This window comes from Lemur catta, chromosome 10 (genome assembly GCF_020740605.2).
Source record: "Lemur catta isolate mLemCat1 chromosome 10, mLemCat1.pri, whole genome shotgun sequence".
Taxonomy (NCBI): Eukaryota; Metazoa; Chordata; class Mammalia; order Primates; family Lemuridae; genus Lemur; species Lemur catta.
Window position 1 is genome coordinate 10,520,362 of NC_059137.1, and position 20,039 is coordinate 10,540,400.

Genomic DNA, 20,039 nt, shown 5'->3' on the forward strand with positions numbered 1-20,039 from the left:
GTCTCTTTTCTAGGAACTCGACATCTCCAAGGATGATCTGGACCCTGGGAACATGCTCTCCTGCAGTTCTCGGGCCGGGATGGTCTTGGCGTGGGCCGTGAGGCTCACTCTGATGACAAGACCCAACGCCGCCGCCTTCCAGGGCCGGACTCCATCTCCCCTCCCTCCCATTCCGCACGCCCAGGCTGGGGGCAGGGTGGGCCCCAGTTCTCAGGAAGCCAGGAAACACACTCTTTTCTGGGCTAAATGCCCAGATTCCTTGAGCAGTCACAGGACACACTTTTTCTGACCCGATCCAAAGCCACAAGTGTGGACTACAAGTTTCTTTGGACGGTGTGAACACGCAGGGACACGGACCTGCCATCTGGATTTCCAGGCTCAAAGCCGGTCAGTGAGAGAGGCCCCTGCTGACCCTGGACAGGCAGAGGCTCCAATTCTGCTCTGGTGGTATGACCAAGGGACAGACCTGTCCTCTGTGGGCCTCAATTTCCTTTTTGAGAAAATGAGGGTTAATTCATTCCACCATCATCTGTTAAGCATTTCTGGAGAGGCTCGTGGAGCCAGGCACTGTCTGAGGGGCCAGGGACACAGCAGTGGACAAGACAGAGAAGGCCCCGACCTCCCAGAGGTTTTGGCAGTCGGGAGTTAGACACAGACATGAGAGCAAACAGACACGGTTATTCCAGAGAGCCATAAGTGCAATGAGGGAGATGCAGCCCAGGCGTGGGTCAGGTGGTGCATTTAAATAAAGGGACCTGACTTCACAGAGTCAGGCAATTAGATCGGATCATGCAGCAAATTGCTTAGCACGTAATCAGCACTCAGCAGCTTGCACGGTTCTGTCATTCTCCCATCGCACAGGTGGGCACTGAAGTCAGAAAGAAAGAGGTTCCTGGTCCACAGGTTACACCTGACAGAGCGTAGGGTAAGAATACTTTACGGAGATATGGAGACCGAGTTGGCTTAGGGCCTGATCTAGCCCTGTTTCCCAGGGGTCCCAGGAGGAGCCCCCTGCCCTGCCTTACCCCAGAGACTCTACTCTTTCTTGGCAGGAAAGCTATGCCCCTGACAGCATGCCCCAGGCTAGCCCACCAAAAGGGGTCAAAGCCACCATTCTCCCACCAATGGGGCTATTCCAGCAGGCAAGTGTCCTCCACTTTTGTAATCCAAAAAACAGGAAGATGACCTACCTAAAGTGAGATGGTGCGGGCAAAGTTCCCAGGCTGTGCCTGGCTAGTGCTTGGCCCCTCCCCAGCACTGGGGGGGGGTGCTCTACATGAGGGGAACTCTCGGGGGAGTGGGGAGTCAGATGCAGTGTGAAGACCAGCCGTGAGGCTCCATCGCTGGGTGTGTTAGCCGAGACCCTCAGCCTCTCTGAACCTCAGTCTCCCGGCTGTAAAATGGGTCTGGTGATGAGACGCCAGGTACATGAAGTCATCCAGCCAGGATTTGACATGAGTCTCTTCACCCTCGTTCACCCATTCAACCTAAAAATATTCTGACTGCATCCCAAGTGGGCGCTAGGCCTGGTGGTAGGGTGGGGGGTGAAGGGCCATTATTGGTGAGCAGGACCCAGTGTCCTCCGGAATTGCCCTGATGCTACCTGGCTCTGCGAGGGAGTCGCAGGGGCTTGCGGGTTAGCCTGGGCTCACCTTCCTGAGTAACCTCGCCACACTGCCCACCCCACCACACTGCCCCACGCCAAATGGACCCTGTCAGCCCCCCTCACTTCAGGGGACATTCCAGTCACGGGGGGCGGGGGGGGAACCTCTGACCTCAGCACACCCCCCAACACACATAACATGCCACAGACATATCCAGTTACACATCGATTAACAGCCTGGATACATACTGAGAAACTCGACCTTGGGCGATTTCGTCGTCATGCAAGCATCACAGAGCCACTTACACAAACCGAGATGGTCCCACCTCCTACGCACCCAGGCTGCACTCCGTGGCCCATTGCTCCTAGGCCAGAAACCTATACTCCTGTCACTGTCCTCAATGCCACAGGCAGCTGTAACACAGTGGTAAGTATCTGTGTATCTAAACCTATCTAAACACAGAAAAGGGATAGCGAAAATACAGTACTACAATCTTACGGGACCCATGTCACCTACTCGGTCTATTGTTGACCGAAACGTCATCGTTATATGGCGCATGATTGTATTAAAACTTGAAGCTGCTCGTTCTCACAGCTTCACCTCTGACTTCTCCAGACCAGAATAAATAAATCAATAAAGGGAGAATTGGAATTCAATCATGGTGACAACACAATCACTCCCCGGGAGGCACATGAGAACCAGGGCTCTTGCAGATTAATGAGGCAGCCTGGAAATCTGGGAAACAAATGTATTCCTCGGCAGACGCGTGAACGCTGGCCCTGGCTGATGCACTCCCATTAACTCCAGCTTTTCTCATCCCCTGGAATCAAAACAGCTTCTCTGACGGGGAAGAAAAAAATGACATGCAGAAATCCAGATTTAGGAAAAACAACACATCCATGGCACTTTTTTCCCTTTCCCAAAGCAGCACTGCAAGCTTCACATGTTTTATCATTTATTCTCACATCGTCCCCGGCAAGTCGGTAGGCGTCAGCCTGGTTTTTTGCAAGAAAGCTGTCAGAGAGGCTGAGGGTGCCCAGGTGAGAGGCCTCCAGCCTCAACACCCAGCTGGGAAGGGCAGGGGGTCGGGAGGAGAGCCAAGGGTTTTTCTGGGGTGGAACTGTGGCCTCCGAAAGCTGAGAGGCTCTGGGAGTGTCCACAGCAGCCCCAACGCCAGGGCCTCCCCACCAGCCTCCCAGTCTCTCCTGGCCTTAACACCACCATTTTCCACACACGCCACCAGAAACACATTCCTCAAACCCCTCTCTGACCACCTCTTCCCTCCCTGATCAACCTTCAGGGCTTCCCAAGCCTAGCACCTAAGACCTCCTTACCTATCCGACCCCAATCCTAGGTGACATCTGTCCTCCACCACATCAGCTCCGCAGAGCCCCTTGTAGTTTCCTGCTGTTTCCCACCTCCAGGCCTCAGCTCACAGGGTGTCAGGTGTGCCCGCTCCACCTGGCTAACTCCTACTTATCCTTGACGGTATCAGCTCAGGTGTTTCCAGGAGAGACAGATCTGGGTTCAAATCCTTGCTGTGTGACTTGGGTAAGTAGCTTTACCTCTCTGAGCCACGGGTTCATTTATAAAACGGAGCCGTTTAAAGGTAAGGACTGAGGACAGGTAACCCCCTGATGGGTGCTCTGATGAAACAGGAGTAGCAGCAGTAAGGGGAGGAATTGCTTGTCAAAGGATGGCTAATAGTTCCACGTTAATAACAACATACTGTTAAGAGAATTGGCATTTGGGGAGGGGGTGCTGGTGGAGGGCCAGGCTCAGGCACTTCCCCCTTAGAACACTCCAGCGACAGGCAGAGGCCACTGCTCATGCTAAGTCTCTGGGACACAACAGCCCTTTGACTGGAATTCATTATCACTTCATGATTGTTCTCGTTTTTCCCCTCACTCCTACGCTGACCCCGTGGCTTCTGTGGGCCTTGGCCTCACCCTGCCCCCACCCTAAATCCAGGCATCAAGGGCCAGGAACCAAGGAGAGTCCAAGGGCAAAGAGTACAGTGTCCCTCCATGACTCAGTGACGAGGACACTGAGACTGGGGCCCCATGCCACCCCCACCCCCACCCCAGCTGCCCATCAGGAAACTACTCCTGAGACCCTGGAGCAGGTTAAGCCACAGGGGAATGTTCTAACCTGCAGCCCTGACTTCTTTGCTTCCTGACTCAGGAGAAGAGCCCAGACCACGAACACCAGGCCCCTGGCCCTGCACTCGGTCACCCGCTCCCCGCAGGAGACAGACCTTCCCCCATCCCCCTGCCGTGCCTGCCCACCCACCTCCAGCCTCCACTGTCCACACCCTGCTCAAAACCCTTCTAAATGCCCACTTCCCACAGACCAAATGCAACTCTCTGTCCTTAAAAGAGTCACCTATAGCAAGCACGACAGACTTCTGACAATATTTCTGCCACACAGGGCAGGTTCCATCTGTCCAGCTGACCTATTTGCCTCTAAAAGAGGCTTGGGCTTTGGACATGGCATCTAAGTCTCCGCATCTCAGCTGTCCCCATGGACACAAGGCCTGAGGAACAAACAGGGAGAGTGCTGCTCCCACCCCCTCATTCCTGTCACCGAGGTCTCTGCTGGGCAGAGCCCTGGGCTGGGCATCGGAACCACAGAGGAAAGTGGGCCTGTCCCAGCCCCAGAGGGGCTCCCGGTCCAGGGGCCTGACCCATCAGCAAGCCTCACGGGGTGGGGGACCATGCCCGGGAGAGAGCAGGGAGGAATTCTTCTACAGTGAATAGTCTTGCTTCAGGACCCCTGCTCAGAGGGGACTCCAAGCAGGAGTCCCTAAGCAATGCCCTGAGGTCAGCAGAGACTCCCCAGAGTGGTGATGTTTTAGAAGCGAGAAGAAAAGCATATAGGCCCAGAGAGCCTGTAGCTCAGCCCAGCAGAGGGCAGGTGCCAGCAGCAGGTTGAGGGGAGGCAGCTGGAGCTGATATTTCTGAACAACGACTGTTACCTGTGGGTTAGGGACTCCACAACCATCATCAACTCAGTCACCCCTCACCATAGTCCTATGAGAGAAGAATGACCTTCATTTCAAAGATGAGGAAACCAAGGCTCAGAGAGGTGAAGTTATTTACTTACCGACACCAAGCAAATCAGTGACATGAAAGGGAAGGCCCTGTTTTCAATATGTGGGCACCGAGATCACATCTCTAGAAGTCTAAAAGTATTTTTAGCCGTGCACGGTGGCTCATGACTGTAATCCTAGCACTCTGGGAGGCAGAGGCGAGAGGATCGCTTGAGCTCAGGAGTTCAAGACCAGCCTGAGCAAGAGTGAGGCACCTGCTCTACTAAAAATAGAAAAAATTAACTGGGTGTGGTGGCGCACACCTGTAGTCCCAGCTACTCAGGAGGCTGAGGCAGGAGGATTGCTTCAGCCCAGGAGTCAGAGGTTGCTGTGAGCTAGGCTGACGCCATAGCACTCACTCTAGCCCGGGCAACAGAGCGAGACTCTGTCTCAAAAAAGAAAACAAAATGTTTTTAGAAACACTCACTGTAGAAAAATTCCAACTGACAGCTCTTTCTGGTGGTGGAGTCTTCATCAGCCCTTCCTTCCGGTATCTGTGGAATTCCCACTGTGTGCCAGCACGTAGTCCTGCCCTCCAGGAGTTTACCGTGTGGGGAGGCACACAATTAACTAATAACGAGAACAAGGTAGGGCAGGTGCCCCTGGGGTCATGCTCAGGTTGAGAACACATAGTCCTGCCCTCCAGGAGTTTACGGTGTGGGGAGGCACACAATTAACTAATAATGAGAACAAGGTAGGGCAGGTGCCCCTGAGGTCGTGCTCAGGTTGAGAAATGTACTAACTTAGCTCTGGCCCTTTTCATACCCAGCTACTCATTTTGTGCACCGAGCAGACATTGCTAATCAATTCCATAGTCTCTGAAGCCTTCTCAACATGGCATCTCAGGCAGCCACTACCAATCAATCAGAGCCGGCACAGGAGATGACCAGTATTGCCAGCCCTGCTGCAAATGGACACAAAATAGAAGGCAGAATGAGTCAAGAAAGTCGGCTCCCCACATCCCTCCTTCATTCTCAGAGCCCCTGACCCCTGAAATTCCACTGGATGCCCAGATGGAATATCTGCTGTTCGGCATTGCCCTTGATAGGCATTATTGTGTAACAGCAAAGACCCCCGGAAGTCAGTTCACTTTCACAGGGAATCAGGGCTAAGGCAGGGAAGGCTGGTGACAGGCATCTGGACTGCGAGTCCTCACTCTGCTACTTCCTGGAGGCTCGAGGAGTGGCACTGCCGGTACCCCAGGAAAATGGACAGATGGAGGTTCAAACCCCAGAGCTACTGCCTATGAGCTGTGTGACACACAGCAAGTTCTGGACTCCCTGGGCTTCTGCTGTCTCATCTAAAAATGGGGTCAAAGAGACCCACTCCCCAAGAAGTACCCAAACCGGCCAGCACAGTGCTGGGCATATGTGAGCACCCCATAAACGCTGGGTCTCCTCCTTCCCATCCTCTGAACTCAAGGGGCTTCGGTGCACAGGTGAAAAGCCCCACTCACATCTGTCACTGGGGGCCATCACATGCCCTGCCATGGTGAAGCTCACAAGGGATGTGAGCAGGAAGTGGGATTGGACCGGCCCTGCAGCCCCTTTCCTCCAAGGCCAAGGATCTTGAACACCCAAGGAAGCATCCATTTGTAAGAGTTTCTTCTGTCTCATTTTTTTCTTTCCTTTCCTCTCTAAGCAAAACTGCCTGGCGGCCAATCCTGCCTCTGTCCCCAAGGCAGTTCCAAAAGGCCCATCTTGTCCTGCAGAAGTGATGGTGGTAATTCCATTAATGGGAGGCAAGATGAATGGTACCCTGTGCCCAAAGTGTATGAGGCAAGACGGAGTGCGGGGCTCTAGGGGGGGAAGGAAAGCGTTGCTGGAATTCACCCTCCTTTGGGGCCTTATTAGGTCTTGAAAGAGCTGCCGCACTCGCTAAAACCTGCTTTTGCCGGCAGAAGCCTCATTTTACAAATATACAACAACAAAAAAACCCGTAAATGGGAAGAAAGCCCTGAAGATTATGCTCCCCTGCTGCAGCAAGCGCGAGCCGCCACTCAGAGCTGAAGTCTTTAGCCTCCTCAACTCCCGCTTTAAATAAATGGGCCTAAATGCCAGCTCACCATTTTGTGAATACAGAGCACGGCTGTTTCTCTGCCGTTTAAGGACTGCTTGCCAACGGTGGAATGGGACAGCTTTGGAACCATTTTCTTTTAAAAGGCTTGTCTGTTCCAGATGCCATAAAACCCTATTGCCCTGGCTGTCAGACCCAGGAGGGGTCGACAGGGGCCCCCTCCCCAATCACAGACACACATCCTGATCACACCCTGTCATTTCTTTGGTCTTCTCCCGCCTGGAGAATCAGTGGCATTTTGAAAGCAATTTCTCTGTGGAATGATGTCCAGTTCCATGATTACTTAAAGGACACACCTCCCTCCCCAGTTCGGGGTCAAGCTGCTAAAACTTTCTTTAGGCCTCAGTTTGTCCAAACGCAGAATTAGGGTGGAGGCCGAAGCTGTTCTGGAGACAGCAGGGTTGATGGCAGACAGAGCAAGTGACGTGGGGTCAGGATGCCACCTGGGGCTGTGTGACCTCGGAAAGCCTCAGATTCCTCATCCCTAAAGTGAAGCTCACTCCACCCACCTCAAAACCCTAGAGCAAGGAGTAAATGTGATTCTGGCTCATGTGGAAATGCTCACTTCTCAGGCCAATTTGGGCACCACTGTCTCCACTCTTCTCCACAGAACCCTCCCACAGTACCCAGCTCGGCCTAGACACACAGTAGGTGTTCACCAAGCATCTGCTTCTTTGCGTAGACCCTGGGGCTTTTCTGCTGCCTGGAACAACAGAAGCACCCGTTCACACCGGAGCACAGTGGTTTTGAGAATTTGAGAACGTGCTCTGGGGGCCAAAGGCCTTGATTTAAATCCTGGCTCAGCTGCGGTCACACCATGTGCTCCTGAACAAACGACTCAGCCCGGCTCAGCCTCCCTTTTCTATCTGTAAAATGGAACTAAGAGGACCTGCCCTGCACGGTCACCAAGAGGAGTCAGTTTGCTAAGGGGTGGCCAGGTTGGCCCCCATGACCAGCAGCTGTTGGAAGGAGCAGATGTGAGTCTTGGGGGAGCCAGATCATTCCAGCTGTGAAACCGATTTCTCAGACACCTGGAGGCAAAGCAAAGCCCAACAAGGCCCTCCTGGGGCCTCTGGGAGAGCCGAGACCTTACACGGAAGGCAGGATGCTAAATCCTCAGAGACTGCCCTTCAAGGGAAGAAAGAGATGGTGGGAGGGCCAATCCACCGTCCAAACTGTCCAAACTGCCCAAACAGACAAAGCTTCCCCAGCTTTCTCTCCCTAGTGCTCCCTGGCCAGGAACTGTGTACTTGTTTCTTGTTTATGAACCAGAATGCCAGCACCGTGAGAGCAGGGACTTTGTTCCTTTGGCTCATTCCTCTGTCTCAGCACAGCGCCTGGCTCTGCTGGGTGAATGAATGACCAAACAAAAGGAGGAAGAGATAAATTCCTTGGGAGGGGCGGCTCTGGGCTGAGTGACTTCCAATGTGACTCGGCGTGGGGAGGTGCTCCTGAGTGTCACAGGTGCCACCGAGCCTGGTCCTCACCCCACACCGTGTCATTTTTCACCAAGACAATCACCAACTGCTGACTGCCTGTTCTGGGCCTGGCGTGGAACTGAGGGCTGTACAGCTGACCCCACCTGGTTGTGAAAACTCCCCCAGAGACAGGAACTGATATTACCCTTCACTTTACAAATGAGAACACTGAGGCCCAAGTGGGAGATGACAAGACCAGGTGGCACAGTGAGCAAAAAGTGGTGAGAGGTGTGACTTGCATCCAAGTTTGCCCCACCCATCCGCCAGCTGCCAGCCTCTCTCGGCACAAGAATGGCCACAGGGCTGGCCTTGTCTTGCAGGGGAGAATCTGTAGCTGTGGCCCTGAGATCTGCTCCCTGCCGAGGATGAGGGTGACTGCTCAGAGCCGCGAGCCCACAGGCAGCAGCACTGAGGTCTGGCTCCTGTCCCACCCCCACACACATGCAGCCCCAGAGGCCCCAGCCATCCAGGGTGCCTGGGATTGTGCAAAGAGCATTGGCTTTGGAGTCAGCTGGGCCTGGGTTCAAATCTCACTATCTAAACAGTGTGGCTTACGGTTTTCTCGGAGCCTCAGTTATCCTCATCTGGAAAATGGGGTCAGCCCAAAGTTGTCATGAGGATTAATGAAGGCAACACAAATAAAGCACTTGGCCGGGTCTCTGGTACATGGTGGGTACTAAGCAAGCACTCCTCACCTGAGTCTCACTCTGTTCGTGTCTTCCAGAGTAGCCCGACATCCACTCCTGTGGCTGCTGGGCCCCCAACTTCAGGGCAGGGAACAGCGTGTGTGGCTGGTGGAATGTGAGCTCCCTGCCCTTTTGGGGCACCACCTGCTTGGCACTGTTCCTGAGCAAGGAGGTCAGCAACCTTGTCATTTGATTTCTGATGATTGTCCCTCAAGGACAGGAAATCAGAGATGGGTTTGTTAATGCAATAATATCTAGCAATGATGTGAGGGATTAGATCAGGGACGGCCATGTCCACAGTGTGTCCTTGGCACCAGAGGCCCAGGATGAGCGGGGAGACCCACCAGCTGGCCGACTGACTGTGGTCACCTCCCGCACCAGTGGTCTGCACATGGTGCTCAACAGCAGAACTTTCCCTTCAAGTCAGATCTAGCCTAACCCTGTGCAGGAAACTGACAAAGCACCCTTGCTCTGTAATAAATACGTGTGCGGCTGAGAGGACGGTACAGCCCCTCCCATCAAGGCCGGCCTATGTCCAAGTGACCTAGCCCTGCCCTCAGAAGAGAGCCCCAGGCATGGGTTTCATGTACTGGGTTCACTGTCTTGAAATTCTTCATGTTATCTCTGAATCTGTATTTTTTGAGTAAAGTCTGGTGGAACAATGGAGCCTGTGCCGGTGGCATGGAGCCTCAGCTCACGTGTGGTCCTGCCTCCCAGGACAGGTACTCAGTTGCCCGCTCCCCAACCCAGCAACCTCTGCCACTTGCTACCTGTGGCACGGGCCCAGGTACGGGCATGGGGAGACCAGAGTCAGATGCATCTGCATTTGGAGTCACAGGATAGGGCCCCTGCACCTGTGAGGGTCTGCACTTGCCCTGAGAGCGTCCAAGGGAGCATGACATTCCATAAGAAATAAAAACCATCATGACAGATGCAGAGAGAAACTGCAAAAGAAAGAAACACTTTCTGTTTTTCCCTGCTTTTTGAACAAGGAAACCTGCATTTTCATTTTGCATTGGGCCCCACAAATTACATATTTGGCCCTGCCTTCCATTTCCATGACCCTCTGACACACCCCATCCCACTCTGGCGACATGGGGACACCCCTAGGCCTCCGCAGCACTGAAAGACACCATTGGGTCTGAGACTGTCGCTGCCTGAGACGCTTTTCAGACACTTGGCCCACACCCTACAGGTCTCGTTCGTTGAACTTCTGTGGTTGGCTGTTTATTGCTGTCTTGTGCGCCAGGTCCACTCCGGGTGCTGGGGATGTGACCCTCAACCTTTCGAGGCCTCTACCCTGCAGGCAGGCAGGACTGACAGTAGCAGACTTGGGGATGGAGTGCTCAGCGGCATGTCCAACACACGGCATCAGGGAGGGCGTGGAAGGAACAGCCACTCAGGCTGGCACATTCAGGGAGGCTCCCAAAGGCAGAGATGCTAGTGTTGGCTCTGGGAGACTCATGTGTACAGCAAGGACACCCCGACTTAACTCACTGGGCTGTTGGAGACTGAATGGGCTATTACTCGATATCTTCCAGGGCACTGCAGGGAGAGGGCGAGGCCAAGGCAAAGGTTTGGGGGACACAGGACACGTGTATGGGGGACAGTCTGCAGAGAACTCCCTTAACTACTACAAAACCAATAATGAAAAGAAAGGCAGAGGGGCAGGAACTGTCATCTCCTGAGCACCCACCATGTGCCAGGGACCAGGCTATGGGGACTCTTCCACACTGCTCACCGCCCTCCTGGGTTAGGTATTTGTTCCTTGTGCCTTCAATTCCCACTTTCCCACCTGATGTTTACAGACATCACCTTCCTTTCCTGTGATCTACACAGTCCAGTTAGTACCGAGCAAGGAGTCACCCAGGAGGGGGTGGGGGGGTTTCTGATATGACTCATCACCGATAGAGCAGAATAGCACAGAGTCAGGTCAAACTGGGTTTGATCCTGGGCCACTCACTAGCCCTGGGGTCTGGGGAGGATCAGTGACTTGCCCTAGGCCTTAGTTTCCCAACTATAACTTGGGGTAAATAAGAGCCCCCTCCTCTCTGTGGGGTGCTGTGATGATTCACCGAAATGATGTCAGTGAAGGGTATGGCACACAGCAAGTGCTCAATAAATGTCAGCCATGGTTTTTGTCCTAAAACCCCAAAACATCAAATCAGAAACCCAAGCACTGCCCAACGCTTCTTGGGATCATGAGAATCTGCTCCCTCCTTTCTAGCATCTGCCACGACTCTGCTCCGAGACGCCTCTCTCCCCCATTGTCATGTCGCATCAGTCCATAAATATTTAAACAACATGTCATCAGATTATTATAACATATGATCTATAGCACTGATGTGCTGCAGTTCTGTGCATTTGGGCTTCGTTTTCAGAATATCGAGACATAAAATATTTATGTATTTAGCCAACCACGAGATCTCACATTCTGTCTCAAAATGCTGGGTGGTGGCAAGACGCTGAACTGAGACACAACGTGTGAAGGGGATGCCTTGTTCTCACATCGGTTCCTGGGGCATCTGGATTATTTCTGGTTCATTCTGGGGACGTCATCATGTGGCCTGTGAATGGCGGCTGACTGGGTTTATCACAGTAAGCAGAGGGCCAGAACGAAAAGATCCCATCAAAATACTGCAAGAGTTCAAACCACTAGGGCCGTGTCATTTTCATTTATGCATCTCCATGAGTCTGCGCATAGTAGGTGTTCGGTAAATGTCCACTGGGAAATGAATGCCCTCACCTGTAGCCTGCAGCACTACCCAAGGGGCTGGCATACAGTAGGGACCTAGTAATATTTGTTCTGTTTCATCCTCTCTCCAGTGCCTACCACCAGGCCAGGGACAGAGTGGGACCCACGAACATTGTTGGATGAATGGCAATTGAAGGAATAAACGTGTGACCAGATAAACCACTTAATTAGCTAATAAATTAATGAGGGATAATGACTCCCTATCTGCTGGTCCGAATTATACTGTGCAAGACCTTCCTCCTGAGAAATAAAAGCTCTCCAGTAACCTGTACTGGGTAGGAAAGGGGGTTTTTCTGGGTAATTAAATATCTCAATTGCTAACATTAGCACATCACAGGGACCATATGTCCTGAAATTGTCAAGACTGTGCAGTTTCAAAGATGCCACTCCATAAGCCATTCGAGCATCCAGGGACTTCTCACACACCAAACAGTACCTTCCAAACTGCCTGTGCTGTCCCCAAATGGCACTGGAATACTTGTACAGACCACTGCCCCTTGGGGAGTTTGGAAGGCTGGGTGATGACATGCCTCAACTACCCACAATCAGTGCGGGATACTAGAAAAGTATGTGCAGATGAAAGGTGGTAGCTTGGAGTGTATTTTCGTTGAACGTTTCCCTGGGAAGATGGGGCAGGGATCTCGTTTGATTCCTGTGTATTTCCCTGGGGGCCAGCACGGGGCTGTGGTGCTAAGCTGCCCCTGGGCCAACGGCACCGTGATACCTGGGCACTAGTCTTATTCATTTTGGTGATCGCAGTGCGCAGCCCTGGGGCAGCACTGTACCCCCACCCCTACAGAAAACCCCAGAGTGTTTCCTGAATGCCATGTTGTCACCACCAGGCTAGCTCCAAGAGCAGACTGCTCCCACACTTGTCCCAGCCTCTGCAAGGACAAAAATCCGGTCCTCATTTCCTCCTGGGCTAGCTGCGGAGGCTGGCATTTAAAACAAACACAAAAGGCCACCAAAATTCCTGAGGGCGACGAACAAAGGAAATGCACACACACTGACTCAGTCAAGCACACCAAGTCCACACTTGAGGTCCTGGTGTGGCTGAATCCAGCCGGACTCAACTGGACCCACCAAATCCATGGGTGGGCTCCCTGGCTCTTGCTCCCTGTCTGCCATGCTGTGCCCAGTGATCCCACCAAGGCCACACCAGCTAAGCAATCTTTCTTCGTTCAATGCCAGATTCCCCACATTCTGGGCTGGGATGGAATCCGGGGCCCTGCTCATTTGCCAAACAGCAATGTCTGTGCTCCGAGGTGGCTTGTTAGCCCCTTCCCAAAGCAACCACTAAAAGATATCCCCTCTAAAACAAAACAAGTGCTTGACAGAAAATGCAGCTTTAAGACACAGCACCCAGCCAGTCCAACCCAAAGCCCTCCTACACAGACATTTAGGAGCCGCCTCTGCAGAGAAGGGGCACAGGAAGGAGACCCCATAACTTGGGGAGGCACAGCCCTTCTGGGCTTAGGTTCCTGCTAGCTGGATGAGCCCTTTCTCTAAGAAACCTCTTCTCCCCACAAAAGGGTCAGTTGGCACAACTCAACCCTTTGCTGCCCACTTTGGGGGGTGAGAGGGGGCCCTTGCAGAGAGCAATGTTGAAAAGATTCATTATTTCCATGTAAATATTCGCCAAGGATCCTGCCATTTGCCCACTTAAAAGTTTCCATTCATTCAATAACTATTATTTGAGCTCCTACTATGTGCCAGGCACAGTGCTGGGCACAGAGGATGCAACTGTGGCCACAGACCAAGTCTTACCCTCCTGGAGCTTATGTGTAGGCTTGGAAGCAGATGACAAACATGTGACGACAAAACGAACACTCTATGGCCCTAGCACGGAACCCTGGTGCACAGTGTTCCACCCAGCTGCCTGGGAGGCCCTTGCCCAGGCCTGGGCCTGGCCACCAGCTCAAAGCCACATCATGGGCACTTCCGGAGGGCAGGCCCCCATGCTGCGGGCATCCTTACAGCACACATGCCGATGGTGATCAGGCACCACGTGTCCTGGACTCTCCGGGTCTCTGCTTCCTTATCTATTAGACGGGTATAACAAACAGTCCTCACAGCACAGAGTCCCTGGTAAGATGAAGTGAGTTCACTCATGTAAAAAGATTAGACCAGCACGACATACGGCAAGTGCCTGGCGCAGACGGTCTACTGAAGGGAGCAAAGGCTGAGGAAGCAGGATCAAGTGCCCGGCTTCAAACTGCAGCCCCAGCCCTGCCTGCCCCCTTGCCCTGGGGTCCCCCTGCCCTTCACCCTAGTCCTCTCAGGCCTCTGGCAAACCTCACGTCTCTTAATTCCCCAGAGAGTGAGTCCCTGAAGATGCTGCGTATGCTACAAGTCATTCACAAGCACCTGGGAGGGGGTCCTGACACAGCCTCTGCAGCTGGTGAGGGGCCAGGGGTGGGGCTGCTGGAGGGTCTCTGTGCCAGCTCCGAGAACTTTGGGATGAATTTCTTGAATGACTGACAGAACGGATACGCCACGTACTGGCCAGCAAGGCATCTCCAGGTTACAGAACACCGTCCACTCGGCCCACATGACAGCGCACGGTCTGTGCTTTTGCATCAGCCTTTTCACCCACAGCCCAGGCCCAGGTGTCACAACCAGAGCCTTGGACTGAAAGCTGGAACAGTGATCTGATCTAGGCCACAGACCAGCTCAGACTGCATGTGAGCCCTTAGGCTGGTCGTGGTCTCTCTCAGGGCCTCAGCGTCCCCATCTGTAAAATGAGAGGCTTGCATGCTTTTCTTTTTTCAAAAAACAGCAGAATCTTTTCTGTTTAAAAACACTTTTTTCACATAACTTAAAATTAACCATTTTAAAGCAAACAGTTCAACGGTATTTACTACAGTCACAGTGTTGTGCAATCACCACCTTTATCTGGTTCCAAAACGTTTTCATCACCCAAAAGGAAACCCGTACCCGTGAAGCAGTGGCTTCCCGTTCTCCCCTCCCCGCAGGCCTGGTAACCACCCATCAGCTTTCTGTCTCTACGGACTTACAGCCTGGACGTTTCCTAGAAGAACCTTTCCTTACAGTGACTCCTATGCAAAACCTCCTTAGGTAAAGCCGGCAACAGGAAGGCAGGCTAGGTTTGCCTTCCCCCTCCCTAAATTCACCTTCCTCATCCTCAGTGGCCTTCAGGGAAGGCTCTGATCCCAAGCCCCTTTCTCTTCAAAACTCTAACCCTAAGGCTGAGTTTCTAAGGTAAACCACCCCAACTCATGCCTCACAATCAAGGGCCTGGTGGCTAGTGTTGCTGGCCCATTTTCCAGACGAGAAAGTAGAGGCTGGGCCCACATGACAACCTCCTCTCTCAAGGTGACTATGCTGGGGAGCGGACCTCCAGACCCGGTGATGCCCTCCCCTCACCACACACACGACGGGGGTCTCAGCGTGAAGGGCTGGCAAATTCCCACAGAAGCCGCCCAGGGAGGGGTGGCCATTTGTGGAGGACAAGGAGCTCTCCTTCCCCTTGGGGGAAGCGGGCCAGGCTGAGGGAACCCTGGACGGCTCAGACGGGTGCACAGCGTGGGGACTCCCTCAGGCCTTGCTGTGTGACCTGTCAGTGAGGACTCCATGGGGGGTGGGGACCAGCCTATGACAGCCGCTTCTGTCAGTGCAGACCTCTGCTGGGGCGACGCTGTGTAAATAATTAACAAAACATCTGCCTTGCTTCATAGCACACCACGGCTGACACGGCTCTTGGGCCTTCGGAGACTCTCCAACTCCACACCAAAAACTAACAAGGCTCACTGTCTGCACTTTGTGGGGGGTCGGTGGGGAAGGCAAAGACGGAGTTCCAAACATTTTCCTGAGGCACCTGGCATTTAAATCCTGCCTCTTTCCAAACTGCCACTGTCTCCTTCCCCTTGATTTTGGGGGCACGATCATACAAAGGTGCTTCAGTGGCACCTGGAAGGCATCCCAGGTACCCCCCTTCAGCCTTGTGTAGGGCCTCAATGCAGGGGACACTGAAAACACTTTGGGCAAAGTGCCAGCCCTCCCACTGTGTGGCCCTGGGCAGGTCCTTGGTAACTGAATATTTTCTGCGCCTCTCATGAAATCCCGGAGAAGCACATATGACGTGCTGCCCATGTGCTGAGCACTTTACATGCATCACTGCACTTAGTTCTCTCCCCGGCCTTATGAGGTCATAATATTGTCCCTGTTTTCCAGATGAGGAAACCGAGGCTCAGTGGTGACCGGCTTGTTCAGGAGGGGCAGGTCTGGGACTTGAGCCTCACTCCATTTGGTGCCCAAGCTCAAATTCTTAACATGATTGCGGGGTCTCAACTCCGGTGTGCCCGTGCAGTGCCCTCTGGATTGTGAGCCACCAAATTCCTCATGGGCAACTTGGACTCATCAGAGCTGAAGGTCGTTTGTAAAGTAACCCCATCTCTTTGCAGTTGTCTTTTCCCAACAATCCCAAGCCTGAAAGATGTTAAGAACAAGGAACAGCAGAGGGCAGGCCTTAGAGAAAGGGGCTGTGGACTGAGTCCAGGTCTGCCGCTCACCTGCAGAATGTGTCTGTGGGACTAACCCCAGTAGCCTTGGCCACAGCTCTGGGACAGAGCGAAGTTCTCCTTAAAGGGATCTCTGTACCAACCCCGCCCCCCAGCCTAATTCTGAAGTGTGAGGGTTAAACAATTCAGGGAAAATGCAGGCACTGCAGACTCCCAATGGCAACTTCCCTCCCCCTCCCCCTGTCGGAATTCCTTCACACTCTATGGAATTCCTACATAAAGCCCCTTTTTTCTTTCCTATGAGGTCACCATCACACAGATGTCTAGGAGAAAGAAAGAACTGCTCCATGAGAATCAAGGCCATTGGAACTGAATGCATTTCAGATCCTGGCCACCCGTCTCTCAATTCCCATCGCTCCTGTCACTGGCCCAGCCACAGACCCCCGCCACAGTGGAGGTGACCAGCCGGGTTTTGTGGCGTGCTGTGATCCTGCCCTCGGAGGAAGCCAGGAGGCCTGGCTAGAAGACCCAAGCCTTTGCCACCAGACCACCTGAGAAGTGGCCTGTGGAAAAATCCAGAATTGGAGACAACAGTGCAGCCCGTATATGTGGGTCTGTTTCCACACAAGCAAGTCCTGTTAGAAGGACAGATGTCAAAATGCTAGATCACACTCCGAGTTCAAGTTCCCAAAGTTAATGTCACAGGAAATTACACCACCAACCGACCTGCCCCTAAGTCGGCTCCTCCATCTGGAAGTTGAGTCTGAGAAGGCCATCGGCTTAGTTTAGATTTGGCCAAAGGAAGGGACTGTGTGCATATGACCCAACTCAGACAGGAAGGGGTGAAGTTGCTGGCCTGATTTTTTCTTTTTCAACTAACATTTTCCCAAAAAGCTATCTTGCCATTACCCAAGAGTCAGAAATGAGAAGACAGCCAAATACCAAAAAGCCACTGAGGCCCTCAACAGTCTGCTTCTGATCTGCAGACACGCCTGGCCATCCACTGCCCGCTCATTTCACGGCAATTTCACAGACACCCAGGGGTGCCCAGACCGCCCCCCCCAGACTCCCCTAATTCCAGCAGCACCTTTGCTCCCCAGAGCTCTGTGATCCTAGGTGATGGCCAAGGAAAGTAAGTTCCATGCATGTGCACACCACTTCCTAAGAATGATGTCAGCAAAAAAAAAAAAAAAAAAAGATAAAAATGTGGAAACAAGGACTATTTTTACCTCCCCAAATCACAGGCCAGACGGGAGAGAAATCCATCAATGCCAGAAATGTGGCTGAGCCTTCACACAAGATCTATTATTTCACACCTTAAATTAACGCATCTCAAAGCAATTTGCAAATGTTCATCAATTTACAGAACATACATGGAAGGGAGAGAAATACCTTTTTCTTTCAATACCAAAGGACACTTGCAGGGGACACAACATAGCCCAAACCACACAGATCCTCAAACACGTTCCTTTCAAGCACAGTGTAGTAGAAACTGTGATAGAAATGGAAATGAACGAGGAAAAGAAACAGGCATGGGACTTAAATGACAAGTGACAAGAAGCCGATGTAGAAATGATGTTGTCAGATATTCAGAACTGAGAGTCAGGCCTATGGAGGTGACTCCCCATCGTCAGGGGTCAGAGCGCTGGGATCTAGAGGTGCCAACCTGTATTTAATCCTGGATGATTCACCAGGGTCCTCCACTCTCCACCCTCTCACTCTCCTGCTTGCTCTAACCCAAGAAGAGGAAGGAAGTATTCTTCTCCTTTGGACAATTGTTTTGACACTTTCCTTATGAAAAGTATCTGTGGCACTTAGAAAGGAAAGAAAAAATGTGAACTGCTGCCCTTTCTGGTAGCCCCAGCCCTGGGCATCGGTCATCAGCTCCAGAGGTGCTCGAGTGGACAGGGAAAGCCAGCAGCACCTTCAGGAAGACCTCTCCCAGGTCTGGAGCAACCCAGCCCTGCAGGAACCTGGCCTGTCTTAACCCACTTGGCTTTGCAGCATGAGAGAGCAGACAAGCATGACAGAGCCAGCCAGATGCAGTTTAAGGTTGAGAACTTCAACTCTGGAATCAGACATGGGTTCGAATCCTGCCTTTGCCATTTTTCAGTTTACCATCCTGCCCAAGCTACTTAACCTGCCTCTCTGTAAAACCAGGATAACAATACTAGACCTTAGCACCAGGCTAGGCACACAGTCCATAGCAACTGCTACTTTCCAAATTCAATGGGAAGACCATGGGCTCTCCTCAGACAAGCCTGGGTTCAAAGCCAGGCTCTACTACATATTAGGATCAGATCTTCGGCATATTATTGAATCTGTGCCTCAGTTTCCTCATCTGAAAAACAGTCATGATGCCAGCTCCCATCTCATAGTGTTAGTGAGTGGATTGAGTGAAATAAGGCCATTAAAGCTTTTAGCACTATGCCTGGCACAGGGTATATCCTCAATAAATGGTGACCATTGGTCATAATGCCTCTTTGACAAAATTATGCAAGTTATTTCATGTCTCTAAGCCTCAGTTTTCTCATCTGTAAAATGCAAATAATAACCCCTATCTCATGATGAGAATTAAATGAACAGACGTGTTAAAGGACTCAGCATCCAGTCTGTGCACCTTAGGAAGTCAAATGTCACGTCCCGGGTGCAAGGGAAAGAAGGAGGAATGTGAAGTCAGGCAGGTGACTTTGGATTCTGCCTCCACCTCCTCTCAGCTGTCCAGGACATGGGCTTGATCTCCCTGTGCCTCAGTTTCCTTGTGCATAAAACCAAAGCCATTTTCTGCAGCAGAGGGCCACTGGGACGTGAACAACCCCAGCACAGAGTAGGCACTCCGTAATTGTGAGTTTCCCTCCCTTCCCCTCCTCCTCCCTTGCTCAAACCCACCAGTCCTGTCACCTGGGAAAGCCGGGCGCCCCATTTCTGGAAACCTGAACAGCTCTAAATCCAGATCAACCTGGGCCACTACTTAAGTCTGAGACTTTATTTTGTGGAGATAGAAACTACTTTTTAGTCATTTCCGAAGCAGACGGGACAGCAGAGGCTGACAAACCACAGGGACCATTTTAAATCCTGGGCCTTTTCTTCTGGGAAGTTAGGCAAGAACCTTCCCAAATGTTTGCCCGTGGGGCGCTCTGCCAGGGAGTGACTCATTCCACGGCTCCCCGCAGGCGTATTTTATTTGGGGGTGGGGGATACAGGGAGCGCCTGGCCTTTATGGGGGAAAGGGAGGCAGCATTTCCAGCAAACCCAGAAGGAGTATTTTTTTTTTTTTTCATTTTTCAGGACAAAAAAAGAAAAAGAATGTGGGTCTTTTTTGTTTCCTTCCAGGTTTTGTTTGCTAAAAGAAAATGTCCAAAGTTCATCTGGTGAGCTTGCCATGTTGGGAGCAGGCGCTTCCAGCCGGCTCTGCGTCCTTTTCAATGAAATTCTTCTTCCATTAGCGACACAGTTTTGAAGCGTGCCTCCAGGATTCGCCAGCGCATACTGTAAACCCAACTCCTAAGACGACATTTTCCCCTCAGAAAGGCAAGCTGAATTTTGAAAATTCAGAGGAACTAGGGAGCACCAGAGTTTTTAAAGTTTGCTATAAAGAAATTAAGATGTTTGACCGCAAAGACGTTCAATATTTATAAAACGCGCAACACACACACACACACAAACTATTAGTCAAAACTGCAAAGACAGACCTTAGAAGCCAGCATCCCAGGTGTCCCAAGCCCGCTGTGATCAATGTTACTGTCTTGGGGGTTCACACTTGGAGCCCTGGCGAGGTACAAATAAGTCAGAAGAATATCTATCTCCTTAGCAGGGCAGGCACATACACTGACAAGTCTAGGGTCAGCCTCCCAGGCCTGCAGAAAGG

At 52.2% G+C, this 20,039-nt stretch overlaps 1 protein-coding gene across 1 annotated transcript in view; it reads right to left on the reverse strand.

The window, feature by feature from the left end:
• Window positions 1-20,039, reverse strand: part of NEK6 (NIMA related kinase 6) — an 80,349-nt gene that overhangs the window by 59,330 nt on the left and 980 nt on the right. The gene's annotated exons all lie outside the window — the stretch shown is intronic.